The sequence below is a fragment of the Porites lutea genome, chromosome 2, assembly GCF_958299795.1.
Source record: "Porites lutea chromosome 2, jaPorLute2.1, whole genome shotgun sequence".
NCBI classification, from domain to species: Eukaryota; Metazoa; Cnidaria; class Anthozoa; order Scleractinia; family Poritidae; genus Porites; species Porites lutea.
The window spans coordinates 14,716,001-14,733,906 of record NC_133202.1 but is presented as its reverse complement, the minus strand read 5'-3'; the positions used below and the strand labels follow the sequence as shown (position 1 = coordinate 14,733,906).

Below are 17,906 nucleotides of genomic sequence, written 5' to 3'. Positions count from 1 at the left end.
ATGCTCGATACAGATGCAGTGATGCAGTTTTACTCACGGCGTTTTCATTTTTTCGCGAAGCAATTTGAAAACCAATTTTGACCCCGCGGGATGGGAATTTTTAACATTTGAATTCTTTTTTAAAAAGTTCCATTGCCCAGGAGGTTGCTGGATGTGCATGGTACTTTTCGTTGGTAAATTTTATCAACAAATCTAAGCAACTGCCGAACAAAAGCGACCAGTGGGCTGCGCGGGAAGCAAAAGGGGCATGTTTAAATACTCCTGTACAGCTATTTAGTTTGAGTCCGGTAAAGGAATGAACTAAGTCTTAAACGCAAATACCTCTTTTAATGCTACTGTTCCTCAACAACAGATTGGAAGGTTCTATTACATTTTTTGACCCTTAAATACTGATTCAAGATCACATGTGATTGAACTAAAAACTAGTCTGATTAATTCTAACAGGTTTGCCTTTGTATTGTAGTCAGTACGACTTTATGCTGTGCCATAGCACTTAAATTTTCCCAGAGTGTGGTAACCGTTCTCGTTATATCGCTTATCACCAGTATCACCAAACCTGAGTTGTTTCACTGGAAGCTTTGTCTTGTCAGTCAGGAAACCGCTGTCTTCACGCCATACTTGGTCATTCGCATCACAGTTACAGCGTTTTCTTGCTGCGCATGAGTTGTTCATCCCGCATGCGCACTTACCACTTCCAGGAGACGCTCCACCCCAATATGTCATCTTAGAAGAATCACGCGACACCCACCATCCGTATGGACTGTTAAACCAGAGACCTGAGTGGTAGCACTCGTACTTGATGAACTGTTCACAGTGTGAAGAGACACTGGTGAGACTGGCCAGCTGAGACAGACTCGCTCCTTTGTAATGAATGTCACGTTTGTAACTGCCTTTATCTTCATATCCTCTCACATTTGTCCTGCTCTCACTGTCGTGACTGATGACTGTCACGCCAACACCCTTCTTATCTGTCATGTCACAGTACACTATGAATGGTGCCAGTCCTCCATCGCCATCTGGGTCAATCTTATAGTATTTGCTGACACTGCTAATGTATTTCTTGATCTCAGAACAGGATCTTCGGAATGGATATCGACAGTTAAATCCATTTCCAAGGTAACCAGTCCTACATTTGCATGAATAGGATCCACGTTCATTGGAACATTTGGCAAGGGGATGACAAGAGTGGGTCTTCCTTTCACATTCATTGAAATCTAATTAAAAGAAGATAAATCAGTAAATTCGAATCCAACGCACACATCGTGTATTTCTAAAAACAGTGTGGAGGGTGGAGGTATTCGATCGGGCCAAAGTTGACTCTATGTTTGCCTCTTCCACGCAGTTAGATACTTGAGAGCGGCGCGAACTACACCCCACACCCTGCACCTTACTCTTCCTTTCTCTTTGCGCCGTTCTCAGTGTTTGAACACCTTGAAGTACAAGCTAACTCTGTTTCCTTATAAGTAAATTAAGTTCAAAGTAAATGACAATATTAGTTCGGCACCTTTACAGTGTAAGTCCTACTCCTTTCTCGTGTGACATTGTTAGAGATGAAGTATAAGCTGTCTTAATATACCATAAGTGTACCATACAGGTCAAGATGCTTTTTTTCGGTGAGTTTTTAGCCAGAACTTTAGAAACGTTCTTACCATCAAACATAAGCAAAATCTGCGACTGGAAACAGTTACAACTGAAAACTCCGAACAAGACGAAAAAAACGCTATGCCATTATAAATTCTTCCTACCTTTCTGGCAGGTGTACTGATGACAGTCACTACAATTCACATCATTCCATTCATAGTTGTATTTCACACCAAGAGCATGCACGCAGTCCTCTTCATTAAAGTTATTTGGCTGATTCTTCGCCCAATTTGAAAAGTTCCCCTCACCGCGATCCGCCCAAGTAAAGTTGCCCTCTGTGGAGATGTCATTCAAGCCCAACCAGGATTTTTCTCCGTTATGAAGACGTTGAATGTAAACGTTTTCCTCATCGTTGGCCACATCAACAAGGACCGAGTTTCCCTGTCGACATTTGGTAACAGCTGTTGTCCAATTGACGCATTTTTCACTCGTCAAATAGCAGAATCCATTGAAATAGCTCCATCCAGGATCACAGATATCTGTGGAGATGTAAAGTTGATAAAATTACTTTGCAGCGTATGGTAGTAGGCTAATACTTTGAGTTGTGTCCAACTTCCTGAGGACTTCATCCATCATAAGAATGGTCACATTTAGTTAAGCAGAGGTCACACCTGACGACTGCGGCTTTTAGCTAATGTCTGTGGGCTAACGCTCTCAGTTATACCCAGACTAACAAAGAAGCATATTCGATAGTCACAACGGTCACGTTTGGTTTAAAGCTTTTAAAACCAGAGGATGATTCATTACTAAGTACATAAGACATCTTTGCACTTAATGTATGTGCCGCTGCACGACGAAAACCGCTACAAATTCAATGATATCTTGCTGCACTGAATTGTTCATAGGTCACTTTTTCACTCTTGATCTACTGACCTGTAAATACCGCATAATTCACTGACACGGGATCATATCTGGTCTCGTACAACTCCTTCACACACACCCTGAACACGGATGCGTTCATGTTCTGCAAGTAAGAATTGGAGCAAGCTATGAAAACTCAATTCATTTCCTTGTGTTGATCTGGGGTACTTACCCTTTACATGGGAAACCGGACATGAGGATTGGAAGTCGAATAGTCTGGGCCATTCCGTTTGACCGGACTCTTCAGAAGACGTGGGCTGTGGTTTGAGGCGAAGCAATTTTTCTTCTCCTTTTACTCCGTTCATATATACTGTTTGGATATAATTTGTGGCGGGTTGTTCTTCCACCACGAGACATTTTATAGTTTTTTGTCTATGCACAAGATTTCCACCCGGTTGGTTTGTGTAAATGGTGAGCAACCCAGCTCGTTAACACATAGGTCACAAGCACATGTTCACAGGCATAAAAACAAACCTTTTCTTAATGAGGTAACACTAGATCAAGTCATTATCCTATCGAAGCAGACATGCATGTGAGACTGAGAGTCGCCTTTTCTTTCCCTTTTGCTCTATACACTATTTTTTGTTACCTCGATCCATGTTGTAATCCCGTTGTGAATTGGTGCGGAGTTTCCTGGAGCTGTGCTGCTGTGATTTGCTGTAAGTAACACCGAGGGTGTTGTCTTGTAAGTTCTTTCAAACTTCACAAACTGTCAATTAAAGCAAACTTGTTTACAGTTATAAGTAAGACCTTAGTTTAATGAATGGGTGTCGCCCAAATAGAGTAATCGAGTAGGCCATTTCCGAGTTCCAAAAAATCTCACTTTCAAAGCGAGGCTAAGTGCGAAGCCATTGATATGAAAATGACTTTTTAATTATGATGCAAATAAAACTCATTTTCACAACAAAGGTTTCGCACTTAGCCTCGTTTTGAAAGTGAGATTTTCTGGAACTCGGAAATGGCCTGTTCAGTTCGGTTGGTTTGATTCAAAGTTGCAATAGGCACGCAATACGTGCGAACGTAAACAAGCCAAGCGACGCAAATGTCTGCCGCGCGCTGTGTCACGACACAGCATTTATCTTCGTTACATACGACCCACAGATAACGTACGGCAAACAAATCGACAATAGAAAACAAACGTTTTGGAAAAACAAGGTACACTGAGTGAAACAAACTATTGAATAATTTAAATTTTCCGCGCACGGTGTGAATGGTTTGGCTTATTGCCAAGTGTTTGACAATGTTTTTGCTCTCAGTCGTGGAGCGCCGAAGATGATGTCACGCAAAATTCCATGTTCTCGTGCATGAGATAATTAAGGGTAACATTGAGTGATGCATAATTTCATTGCATATTTTCGGAAAGGACGTGATTTCTTAAAGTCCTATCGAGCAAAAAGACCTCGTAAAAAGTTGCATTCTTTCACGGTCGCACCGTAAAAGGGACAGACTCCAATATCTTGACGTGCAAACCGCGTTCTATTTTTAAAACCCTTGGGTAAATTAGATTAAGTCGTATTCTCTCATACACGAACCACGAGAGCGGCAAATTGCACAGCTTTCACATGAAACTACGTGACAGTACAACTTACACTAAGGGCCTGATCTCATGAGTGGGGGAAGCAATGCGCATTAACGGTGTTACCCGCTGTCCTGTTTCTCGCTGGTTCATTCGCCGGGCCGCCTGGCAAGCGTGATTACTTGGAAAATTTCCACCCGGGATCCTAGCTAACTGGGCTAGCTCGGTTGTCATATAATCGCAAAGTTGATTTTTGTTGCGTTTAACTAAGGTGCCGGGATCTCTGCAAAAGGAGGCAGCCCAGCTCATGTAATCAGGCCCTTCGTTCTATAGCCAGATTATACGCCCTCCCCTAGACCTCACCGATTTTTCAAAGCCCCCGAGCACACACAAAAACTCTCAGCCCCCACCCCCCTCAACATCTTCGTACCCTCTTCTCTATATTAAATGAACTTTTGGCCTTATCCATGTTCTCTCCGTACAAATATTATCAAAAATAAGCGAAAAACAATCCTAAATAGAAAGCCTAACAACATTTAAAATAAATACAAGTATGGTTTGGACTATTGATAAGACTTTTCACAACCACAACTTCATTTCAACACACTCTAACTACACTATCCCTTCATAGCCACATTAGCAATTCCTTAACCACCTCACTGCAACACAAAATCACTTTTGCCTCCCAAAGTAATTATTTTTTATTACTTCATATTAAGTTCTACGAGAAACAAGATTCACTGATTAACAAATACAGGCACTATCCTACCGATTCACGTCCAGTATAACTCCACGCCTTTCACTTCACGCATCTCAACCAACCCCTAAAATATACAACGCTACTGCACTACTCACACATCACTAATACACATAAAAAACTTCACGCATGCCCAGTACGTCAACGCCCAAATATACGCTCCCACAGCGTCTTCTTTTTCTTTGCGGTCAAAGTAATCTTATTCCTTACTAACCTGGCAGTAAGCGTTGTTCTTTTCATCTTTTGGTGGCTTTGTGTTCGGAAATCCAACAGAGTTGTGCTCGGTAAAGAACGGTTTGTTTAACTGGACAAATGCCAACCAGCTCTGTAAGAAAATTATAATAAAGAAAAAACAACAGGAACAGGTTTAGAGTGTCACCTTTCTTGTGTTGCATGAACTGTGTAATATAATTATTAGGAATAAAGTAAATCAAACTTGGCACTAGTTTTTTCTCTTTGTATTTCGAATTCTGATAAGCTGCTTATACGTTATTTCCGTTTTCGTAAGGCGATGTTGCACAAAATATGTTAGGACAATGTCACAATCTGAAACAAATATTGCCACGCAGTGTTGCGCAAAAAATCGTCGTTGCGAATCATCCCGTGCTCGCTCGTCATTGGCTTAACACTGTTTGTGTGTGTTCAGAATTCCTTTGTTTTTCAACCAGCAAGACATTTTAAAAGGCACATTTTTTATAAGGCTCAGGGATAAAAAAAATGAAAATTTCCTCAGTTTTGCTTTTTCGATATACTTATGCTATCTGCACTTTAATATTGCCTTCCTCCAAATTATCGCGAATCTCTGTTTTATTCCAAAATCCATTTTATGCTCTACAGCCATTAGCCAAACCACCATGGGTCCATAAGATACGTCTGTATATAGTTGGGATAAAAAGAGTACGTACCACGTTAATGTCTTCATGTTTCCCGTCAAAGTTTTGCATTTCACGGAGACAGACTTTAAATGAGTCCTTATTTGGATCTTCTGTCCATATTAGGGATGCATCATACTCCTTTCCAGTTCTTCCTTCTTCAGTTTTTCCGCGGTCACGAGAACAACAGGCGTCTCTTTAAACTTGTTCTGCGTGAGTTTAAGGACGCCAAGTGATTAGAAATGTGCCGCCTTAAAATACACACGCTGCTTTTTTATGCTTTCATTTAATTAAGTGAAGTTAACAACACCAAACGACTCTGTTCGTAGCTCATTAAAACGAAGAATCAAACTCGTAATCAGTGTCAGTTGCCTTCGATCCTCGGCAATAGGTCGTGGTTCTCAAGTTAACGCTTACTTAAGCCTCCTTGCATATTAGTTCTTTCACCGTTGGGCAAAAGAACACAGTCACCGTTAGAACTATACTATTAGACTAGCGCAAGCATTTGACGTAATTCAGAGATCAAATAACTCTTTTAGACAAGCTTTGTAAGCTAGATTCGCTAATTGTAGTATAGTAAAAGTATTGATTCTCGCGAAGCGAGCGGCCGAAGGCCAGGAGCGAAGCGAGTTTATAATCCCGTCGCGCTCAAAGCGCGTGTACCGTTTACAATTTTCATTACATTCACGTCCCCAGAACCATTCAAGTAAAATGTGATATATATGTACAGCATGTAGCAACCTTATACATCAACACAGCTGGGTCTTTTAAGTCAAACATAACGAAAAATTATTTCTGGCCTGATCCTATAAATATTATTTCGGATCTCCTCAGACTATTAGTGTGTGACATGGTTGCCAAGCCAGGAAACTTCATTCTTTTCCCTCTGAGGGACAATTTAACAAATCAGGGAATTTCAGTATGAGTCAGGGCGATTTTAACTCTTTGAAATGAGTCAGAAGGAGGTGACATTCACAGAAGTTAATTATATTCCATGGACAGAATATTGTGTAAAGAAATTAAACAGATATAGCGTTTCCTATGAGATCAATCCATGCGGCACTTTACATTCATGGCAAATTCATATCATAAATAGGCGGAGAGGATGGCTGTGAGGGGAGTTTGCAAGTCATTATCCAGACAAGTTGTCCAGTCATCTGGTCAGGGGAACTGTACATGTGACTGTCAGTCTGGGAATTTCGCCGAAAACTATGACTCTGGCAACCATGTGGCCTGCGTAGCAGGCGCTTGGAAGTAATGGGCGCAAGAAAGAACGGTCGCGCAACAAACCCATGCATTGTCGAGGATTGAGAAACTGTTCACATTCAACATGACTTGTACGGGGACATTTCATACTAATTCGCTTTTGCATGCATGTACACGAATAACTATGAGCTACTATGAACACTTGCATAAATGATTTGGTACCTTTTACAGGGATTCAGTGCCAATGAAGGCCTGCATATTCAAAAATTATAAGGCATGATCACTGTCATTATTCGCATGAACTGCATCCTTAATGACAGTGCTACATGTAATTTCTATTTCAGTGATTGTGTTTGTACCTTACTGTTACAAACAATAGTTGTCAAAGTGTGCCGTAGGTCTCTTAACAATAAATATTTGTTTTCTCCAATTACCAGCATTTACTTATTGTTTTCACTGTAGCATTACCTCCTACAATTTCATCCACTCGCTACTACTGACACACTTCACAGATAATTATTACACTTAATATTAGAGACGGCATGGTTAGCTTTTATTAAGCAAATGCAACTGCATATAGCGTGCAGTTATCCACCATCACACACATTTCCTTTTGACTATAATTACACATGCAGGAGGGTCAAATGAGGAAAACAAGGGACCTGTACAACATTGGCTACGCTTCTTTAACAACAGCAACCCCATTTAAATCCCAGAAGATCCTTTTTAAAGCCAGAGAACTGGGTTCAAATTTACTCCAACCAAAAGGAGATTAAGTACATCTCACCTTCCTATATTTGAGCCAGTGCTGAAACCCACCCTCCCCAGTAACACTATTTACGCCATTTCTCTCCCGCCTTCCCATCCCTGACATTTTTTGGCCTCCCCCGAGAGATTCTGCGAAACACGTATTTCTAGTTTAATAATTTATCTGCCCTCCTACCTTGGGGAAAGCTACGTGTGCACATTTTGTCCCAGACCACCATTTCTGCATTTTAATAGTTCCAGTCATTCCCTCGGGTGGTGCTCCTTGGTAAGCCAGCCAATCAACAGTCGCGAAGGGATTAAGGCTCTCGCCGCTGTTCCTTCCTGTCTGCATGACGCAAATTGTAAAATTTTGAGTGTTAACCCCTTCAGTCCATGACGTTACAGCATCGTGAACGGTGACGGAGTCATTCAATTTCATATGATTGACAGAAACTTGAACATGAACTTGTTTATCCGGGTAGAAGCGGTAGCGCGGAAGATCCACTGTCTTGCAGGTTGAATCTGTCCATTTTGAGACTCGAAGGAGGTCCACACTGCCACGAACTACTGGGAAACCTGTTAAAAAGAAAAGCAATTTACAAGAGCTCGTGCAGTAGCTCTAGCCCAGATAACCAAAGTCTCACCTTCTAATAATTATACTTAGTTTTCGTTTTTGTTTGTTTCAGTGTTTGCAACACGTCTCTGTCTTTTCTCTTTTCTCCAGAGACGCGCTCGCTATTTTTCAAGAACAGAAGTCAGTTAAAACATTTAAGTGAGACAGCGCACTCTCGTATTCACTCACCCCAGCACAACGAGGCCTCTACGGAGAATTCTTCGTTGTAGGTTGTCTCTTACTAACCTTCACAGCTTCCCAGGTGATACACAAGGTTATTGTCCAGCCCCTTGCAGTAGCTCAGCTCGTGCCAGCATTTGTTGTCGTATGTTGTTCCGTTCGCAGTGCACACTGGGTCTTGATAGGTGGGACAGTCTTCCAAACACACACAGCGTGTTTCATGAGCACTATATGCGTTGCAGACTCCGAACGATGGACAGTGGACGTTAAGGCAAGGATGAAGGTCTGAAAAACAAACCGAAAAAAAAAAATTATGTTGCGATGTAAAAGCGTACGTTTGTGATCCCTTTTTGGACCACAGAAACTTATTCTGAGTGCCTAAATAATTGCCTCTTTACAAGAAAATATATGCATTCTGAATGGACTTGTTCGTTCAGATCATTCAAAAGATCGATGGTTCGAATCTACATCGTATTCGGTCATTACCTGACAGCCTCCCACTGTCTGAGAAGCAAGGAATTCAAAACATATTTCTTGGCATTAAAAGTAACAACGTATCATCTTCTTTTGGTCATTCTTTTGAATATATCTTTCTTTGTCTGAGGAGTTTGTACAACGTGTAACACTCACCTCCAGTGACAACATAACTGACCGTCAGAGGGTCGTGTTTTTGGCCCATCCCACTCAGGTCTCTGACACATATCGTCATGGATTTTACGCCAACTTCCTGAAAGAGAACGGAAGTCTTGAAGACAAGGTAATTTTGCACTGCATACGTTTCCTCTAGACTTTAGAATTGATCTTACATTATAAATTTGGAAAAGGTGTCCCGAAAATGATCTAATAGACGCCCTCTCTCAAATAAACGTCGCTAGTTTAATTAACGCCCCTCCTGCGCTTTCAAGTTTGTATTAAACGCCCCCAACTATCAGACGCCACCCCCCCTCCCACCACTTCCCAAAATTATTTCTTCAAAATATTGGGAAACAGTGCAAAAGCGCTCATTCTATTTATTCAGTTTCTTACTTCATTTACCTTTTTCGTTTGCTTTTTTCCTCGCTTTATTTATTCCGTTTCGTGCATCATTTTGATGTAAACAGCTTTAGCTTTCTGCTATTTACAAACTAAGGTGATGTATTTGCCGAAAGCATATTAGGTTCGTGTAGTTTTTATAGTTGTGAGAATAAACGTCTCTCTCTTTTTAAACGCCTCCTTTCTATTAATCGCCCAGCTGCTTGGGCTCCTAAAACTGATTAAGACTAATTCTTTGGGGGTCTATTACATCATTTACGTTACAGGCTACTATACCTTCACCCACGCGATGACAATATTGTTCTTTGGAATGACGTTCGTTTTACGGTCGTAATTGTGATGAACAGAAACCAGGACGACAGGTGACGCGTAGAAGGTGGTGTTGAAAGGAACAGTCTGTAATAACAGTGAGTGAAATATGAACACTTCATGTGGTGCTAATTCCTTTTTGTGTTGAAACTGCCCGAACAGAAGAAATATGATTCAGACAGTACACTAAAAATTTAGAATATCTGTTTCAGCCCCAAAATGCTAACTCTGCCCTGCAGGCCAAAGTCTGATTCCGCCTCTCCTGGAGCCATTTGAGCACAATTTAAGCCTATTCCAACCCACACTGTGACGTATTTCAGCCACGTAGGGTCCAAATAATCCCTGGGTAATTGGACTGTGTTGATTAAGGGAGCCAAATTAGACCCATAAAATAGGACTGTATTTTGCTCACCGAAACGGCCTCATTTTTAAGGCAAAAACATTTCTTTCTGTCATTTCTGATTTACAGTGTAAACCTTGCACAAAGTTTCCTTGGAAAGCTACATTGACTGTAATTTGTTGCTATTTTTGATGTTCGAACTGCAGGATGTACACTTCATTTTGATTTCACAATTTAACCTGGAAATACTGGTTCGAAACTCAACAAGATGACTTCTTTATCTGGAGATAACCAACTGTTAAGTTATAAAAGTGAAAAGTGAAATACTTGGCAGAATCCATAGTTGTCATATGCTTTCGGTTTGCCAATGTTGAGAAAAGTAACTTCTCCTGTCATCGTTAAATTCAAATTGAAACCATTACCCAAAAAGGCGAACCAGTCCTGAGAGGAAAAAAAGAAAACGTGATGATATAAAAGGCAAGAGACTGCAATCTCCAATTTCTTGTAACTAGCATTTTAAGCTGAAGTGTAACAACTATATTTCTCCTTTGTGAATGTCTATATGGGTGTTTGCATTTTGGATTTCTAAAACACCAATATAACATTACGAATTGGCGATAATGCCGACGAAGAAATTTAGAAGATGATGATGAAGAGGATGACATATGACGTTGATATGTTGACAGTGAGCCGATGATAGTGGTGAGGCTAAGAACGATGATGATAGTGATTGCTTTGATAATGAGGTGGAATGATTGGAACTCTGATTGATGTCTCGATATCTTACGTATACACACCTACCAGAATTGTATCTTCGTGTCTTCCATCAAATGGCGAGAATTCTCTTATGCACACCTCAAAACCTCTGGAACTGACGTTCTCCAACCATACATACACTGCGTCACTGGGTTTTGTAGCTCGAGTGTATTTCGCCGAGACAAACACAAAGGGTCTGGCAGCGAAGCTCTGGAATATTTGCAAATCGTCGTTATTCAGGTTATTATTAGTAGTATAGGAGAGATGTTTTAGGCCTCTTTTTTGGGCAGGAATCTCAATAACTTGGGCAGGAATAAATTAACTAGGTGACGTCATAGGCTATTGTCTTGATCTCATGAATAAAATGCGGTGGATTCTCATTAACTTGCGGTGGAATCTCATTAAGTATATCCAGTTTGACGGGTTTATCAATGATGTCATGTTCTATTTTTAGATGGATAATGTCATGGTTGGTATAACCGGTTTGACAGGTTTTAGTTATTTTCGGAAGATGATGTCATATGTATTCCGGGGTACTATGATGTCATAGTTATTTTGATTGGTTGACCGGAATTTGAAAGACGCTCATTGGCTGTCTCGTTTGACGAAGCATTCTAAACTTGTCTGTGACTTAAAATCACGGAGGCGTAATGTAATTATGCAAGTCCTATTTCCTGCTGCTGTGATTGTCCTAGTTCCGGTTCACTGACTTTTGGCGGGCAAATCGTGCACATTAATGAGGGCAAAATTTAGCACGAAATACAATGTTTTACTTACCCCTCTCCCTTTTCAATTTTATCTCTCTCCTCAATCCCTTCTCCACAATTTTATTATTTTCCCTCCTCAATGTTTTTATTCTCTCCTCCACAATTTTTATTATTTTCCCTCCTCCTCCTCATTTTTATTGTTTTCCTTCCTCCTCCTCCTCCTCCTCCTCCTCCTCCTCATTTTTATTGTTTTCCCTCCTCCTCCTCCTCCTCCTCCTCCTCATTTTCTCCTCCTCCTCCTCCTCCTCCTCCTCCTCCACCACCACCTCCTCATTTTTATCGTTTTTCCTCGAAAAGGCCAAGAGGCTAAAATCAGGCCTATATGGCCAAACTCAAATGTGATGGTCTGATTTTAGCCTTTTGGCCTTTTCGTGGAAAAACGATAAAAATGAGGAGGTGGAGGAGGAGGAGGAGGAGGAGGAGGAGGAGAAGGGAAAACAATAAAAATGAGGAGGAGGAGGAGGGAAAACAATAAAAATGAGGAGGAGGAGGAGGAGGGTAAACAATAAAAATGAGGAGGAGGAGGGAAAATAATAAAAATTGTGGAGGAGAGAATAAAAACATTGAGGAGGGAAAATAATAAAATTGTGGAGAAGGGATTGAGGAGAGAGATAAAATTGAAAAGGGAGAGGGGTAAGTAAAACATTGTATTTCGTGCTAAAAAGAGCTAGTTTGTCTTTGCTTCATTAATATGCACGATTTGCCCGCCAAAAGTCAGTGAACCGGAACTAGGACAATCACAGCAGCAGGAAATAGGACTTGCATAATTACATTACGCCTCCGTGATTTTAAGTCACAGACAAGTTTAGAATGCTTCGTCAAACGAGACAGCCAATGAGCGTCTTTCAAATTCCGGTCAACCAGTCAAAACAACTATGACATCATAGTACCCCGGAATACATATGACATCATCTTCCGAAAATAACTAAAACCTGTCAAACCGGTTATACCAACCATGACATTATCCATCTAAAAATAGAACATGACATCATTGATAAACCCGTCAAACTGGATATACTTAATGAGATTCCACCGCAAGTTAATGAGAATCCATCGCATTTTATTCATGAGATCAAGACAATAGCCTATGACGTCACCTAGTTAATTTATTCCTGCCCAAGTTATTGAGATTCCTGCCCAAAAAAGAGGCCTAAAACATCCCTCCTATACTACTATTATTACCATGGAGACAAAATCATAAGACAAGCTTTTGACGTTGGAGAAGAAATCAAATCGCAGTGGAATTGGTAAAAAGAATAAACGAGTGAATAAAGGAAAACATGAATTAATATTTGTAGCGGGAGCTACTGGGAAAAGCGGCAGAGGCAATTTCCACGACCTAGCTATTATTCTCTGGTTGAATAGCATCGGCCAGGACTAAAGAGGCCAATTCGTAATATCGCTGCTGATTAAGTTGCACCTAATGTGCCTTGCTCTCCCGTGTTATTTGATTTTCTTTAGTACACACACTGTGCGTACTGATCTGACTCTGCGCTAGACCTTTTCATCGACTTTAAATCTCGGACCGTTCATCTCAAGTACACAAACTGCTCCACAACCTCCAGTGCGTCATTGTAACACTTGTCTTTTCAGGCTGATGGTAAGGCTCAAGTTTCTGCAAGCTTTGCATAAGTCAATCAAGCAAAGTTTCAAGTTGGTTTCAGAAATTTGAAGCTTTTACATTGACATCAACGAAAAGGGTGTTATGGATAGGGAACAGCTAGCGCACTTTTTTTTGCTTTAGCCAAGCCTCACATTACAGTTTGTGGTAACTGATACGATGTGGTCGAATTGATAACATCTTTTTTTTCATGGAAGAAATACCTTATGATACTAAGCACCTTTTTAGTATAGACAACCAATCTTTGAACGAATTTGTGAGAGACCATTTCTGCTTACCAGTCTAAAAGCCTTACAAAGATCAAATATCTCTACACTTGGGAAGTTCAAGATGTCTACTATTTACCTTGCAGATTGAAATTTACACTGGGTTCTGGTAAATTAGTTAAAGGAGGCCAAGCAGCATGTCTCGAGATGAAGTTTGCTGACTACTGTTTGAGAAGATTTCCTGCTTTGGAGAGCGCCTGTATGCCTCGAAAGTAGCACTTCTGGCTTTCAGAACGGGATAAATTTTGCTACTCTTGGCTTTAAACTAGTCGCTTTTTAAGCGCTCTTCTTCCGAAGGTGCTATAGACAGTATCGTGAATGGTATCAGAATTGAAAACTAATTCTGTGTAGAGAAGGTATCAGCCCGACGGCTAGACAAAGCCAGCATTGTCAAGAAATCACCAAGAAGTCATTTATCTTTTAATTCTATTCGATATCTTAAAACTTGGTGATGTCATTGCTTTGAATACCATCGTATCTGGTTCTTTTGGTCAAATCTGAGAACGAGACCGAGAGTGAAGCGGAATCGTCTGGCAACTGGTCAGGTGAGAGCAGTGCCAGTGTGTCGATTGGTGGCGTTCACGTACACTGTGGATGGCCTGAATGTAGCATTTCGAAACGCAAAGGCCAGAAAAAGAATAGGGCCTTTAACAGTTGCTGTCAAATTTTCGTTAAACTGTTAATCTTGCCGGTTCCCAACGGCCCTGGCAGGTAGTAGGAGTGGTGGCAACTCGAAGTATGAGTTAATGAATAAAAAAGGATAAAGATGTAAGGACTTGATAGATGGACACACATTGGTCAGAGGACACAGAAATCATGTTAAGACAGACGGAGGACCGAATCGGATCGATGATTACATGAAGTACGGTAACACAAAAAATAAGTGCTGCCTCAGCTGGGAAATAATAAAAAAAAGAAACTACGATCACTTATTTTCCCTCTTATTTTAGCTTTGGTGTCAAACCTGCTTAAACGTTACTTTTTGACACTTGGTTTCTGTTGTCCATATTTCGCCAAATGTTACGCTACCATATTTCACTTGTGGGTGATCTTGAAGAGCCATCCAGTTTATGATCCCAGTTCCATTTGAGCCAGCACCTGCCTCACGTGCGCATGCTTCAAATCCACGTGTGCTGACAGAATGAACCCACAATGCAGCAGGTGAGTGGCCACGTGAAAAATTTTCACCGTGGCTTAATGACACGTGCACACGGACCTCAAAGCAAAATTAAACCAGGATATTAGTAATACGTGAAGTGAAAGATGAGGTGATTCCAGATAGAGAAACAAACTGGCTCCAATTTCCTTCTGGTTTGGATGATGCAATCCAATATTTTTGTCACAATTTTAAGAGGAACCATATAAAAAATCACGCTTAATTTTCTCGCTCGCTTTATTCTTTAATATTTTTAATATTAAAGAATAAATATTAAATATTACTAGTACACTCACCTTTCCTGATCCGCTGAATGTTTCTGGGAAACGAATTTTTGTGCAGCGGGGTAGACGACAGTATGAAGGTAGTGAACAGGCACTGCTGCAGCTCCAGTCTTGAAAACTATCTGACATGTTGAACTTGCCAGTTTGAAAAGAAGCCACTTGACCTAGGACAAACTGAAACAAACCAGACTGCAGAAAATCTGCTACATGACTTTGAGTTTCTGGAATTCTGTAGCTTCTTTGATACTTTCATGCTGTGACATACGTGAATCCTATGACGTTTGGTGTGAATTCTACGCTGGTTTTTTGATGGAATTTCGGAGAAGTATTACTCTTTGGTTATGGAATGTGTGTTTGTGATGTTTTAGCTGTGGAATGTTTCAGCTGTTCCGTGAGAAATCTGTGACAAGTGTTAGGTTTTTTCAATTGATTATGGCTAGTTTTCGGGGGCTTTCATTTCGTTAATAAATGGAAAACATCGTTTCCATACGCTTATAGGTCTTTTTGTTAACCATAAACCCTCTCAAAATGTTTAGAAAAAATTATAAAACAATCCCGCATAGTATGGTGAGTATGAGTATCCGAACATTTAAGGACTTACTGATTGGTGACTGAGCAATAGTGGGAAAACGTGGCAGTTAAGTGGAGCATTTTAGTGGGGAAACAAAAGCATTATGTACAAAACCCTGTTGTTGATGTGGAATGGGTGAATTTTATGACGTTTTTACTGCCATAATGAGTGACTTACTTTCATTTGCCATTTGTTCAAGCAATGTGTATATTTAAAAAAATCTTGATGTGAATCACAGACGTTAAGCGAATATCACGCACATCTGCAGTTTAGACATGAGTCACGGAACGTGAAGAAGAGATGTCCCGATTTTTTGGTGTTAAAACATAACCCATGAATAATAGTTTCGTTTAATTTAAAATTACTCTACAACAAAACCTCAACTACAAGGATGTCTGTGGCTTTCGATAGCCAGAACAGAAACGGACTGCAACCTGAAAAAATTGAGACAAGGTTTTTAAGTTAAGCTCCATCCGGTATTGCCTAAAAATGACGAAAAATTGATCGTGCTTTGTTTTCTTATTGAATGGAATTCTATGATACTTTTCTCTTAGAGTTCCAACAGAAGGTGACTGAGAATACTTAGTTATAACATTAGCTTAGTTTTAACCAAAAACTGTGGAACTCATCATGCCGATAGTTCCCTTTTGCGGGGCTTTCGATTCGGACAAAAGTTCAAATGTAGCTGAGAAGCGTGTTGTATGTCCGTGTCTGGGCGTGATTGGTTTGTTCGCAATATAGCGCCCGATTACGACTTTAGTGCTGACCAGTTTTGAGTTATAGAGAACGAGCTCTTGAGCTTCATAACCAGTTTCTCAGAAGTAGCTTATCAACTCAGTGAGACACGTAATCACACTTTGTGTGAGTAGATTTTTGGGGTTGTGTTTTTTACTGAGAAAGTTGAAGTTTATCAGCTCTCGTTTTGTTTCAGGCAAAGCGTTCTTAAATTTTTCTCTTTTCCAAAATAAAGACCAGATTCTAGTCTTAGTTAGGGAAAGTCAGATCGATCTCTAGTTTTCAGACTCAGCGAAAACTTTGAATGTGTTAACTAGAATAGTCTCTTCTCAGCGAGGGAGAGATAATTAACCAAATCCAAAAAACTTCATCGATGTAATTCTGCCAAGATCTAGAAAGCCGACAAAGTCGGCACACTCTGCTACTTAGTATTGCTGTTATCGATTTTTTAAAGACTTTTGAAATAAGGTTGCTTATCTGCGAGGAGAAATCGTTGGTTGAAACATTTGATATTAAACAAATCGTCTTTGGTGGATTTTCAAACGAAGAATAACGGAATATTTCGCAGTTTTTTTGTTCGGAATGACTGGCGTACGAGGGACAAAATTGGTCTGACGTTCAGCTGAAAACAAGAATTTCGAACTTACGCATCTTGGGTGGCTCACTAAGGACAGCAACAACACAGGAATTATCTTCAATAACATGATTACTTCGTCGACAAAGGGTCCAGGCCTAGAGGAAAGAAGAAATGTTCTAAATCATGTTTCTATTAAACCACTAAGTAAAAGAAAACGCGGCCGGTAAATCGCATCATGTTTAAATTTCATTATGATAAAAAGATTAATCAATGTCGCTTCCTTAGATTTGAATTCAAAAAGAGCAAACTTAATGCTACGTATTTTAAGCGAAATGTACTTCAGTATCCTGAGGAAAAGACCTATGGTCTACAGTAGCGCGAAATTGTTCAAATTATTGAAATCCTCCGCATTTATAGCTGCCGTAATTATCACTGTCTCGCTGCTGAGTAAATTGTGAAAAAACTATGAAGGTGAATCGAAAGCGTAGCGAGTGTTCTGTTCATGCTTGTGATTAATTGATGTAAAGTTATATATTTTCTTTGTTTTAGTTTCTTCAAAACGCGTGATACATTATTTTTACTTACCGACTCTTCGTTCGTCGTGTATAAATCTGGACCAGCTCAAACACTTATGGTCAAAGCAAAACCGTACTCTCAACTCACTATACAGTTTTGGTGTGAGCTCAGTTCTACTGTTAAAGGAAATCGTTACTGGCGTGTAAAGCATTGATACGCCAGCTGATACGCTTACATTTGTTAACTTTTCGAACATGAAAATCTAGTCCCTGAACGAGTTTATTTAATATTTCCTTCTTTGTTAATCTAAGTTCACACCAGCCCGCTCAAGTCTGTTAATGGATACAAACTTGCTATTTAATAATCCGTTTATGACCCTCTACATAGTCTACGATTTCACCGAACGTTGTGGACGCAACCACAGGCATCCCAAACTCGTTCTGAGTTCGTTCTAAATTTGAATTTTATGAGAATATATGGGAACAAACAAAACGTGACCTAAGTTCTGCCTTTTAAAAAGGATAGAAATAGAATTGACTTACCTTACATTTGTGTTGTGCCTTTTACTGTCTGTTCGCTTTTG

The 17,906-nt window shown here is 40.2% G+C and overlaps 1 pseudogene; it reads right to left on the bottom strand.

The window, feature by feature from the left end:
• Nucleotides 1-474: 474 nt before the first annotated feature.
• LOC140925684 (uncharacterized) lies at nt 475-17,534 on the bottom strand (annotated as a pseudogene).
• Nucleotides 17,535-17,906: the final 372 nt, after the last annotated feature.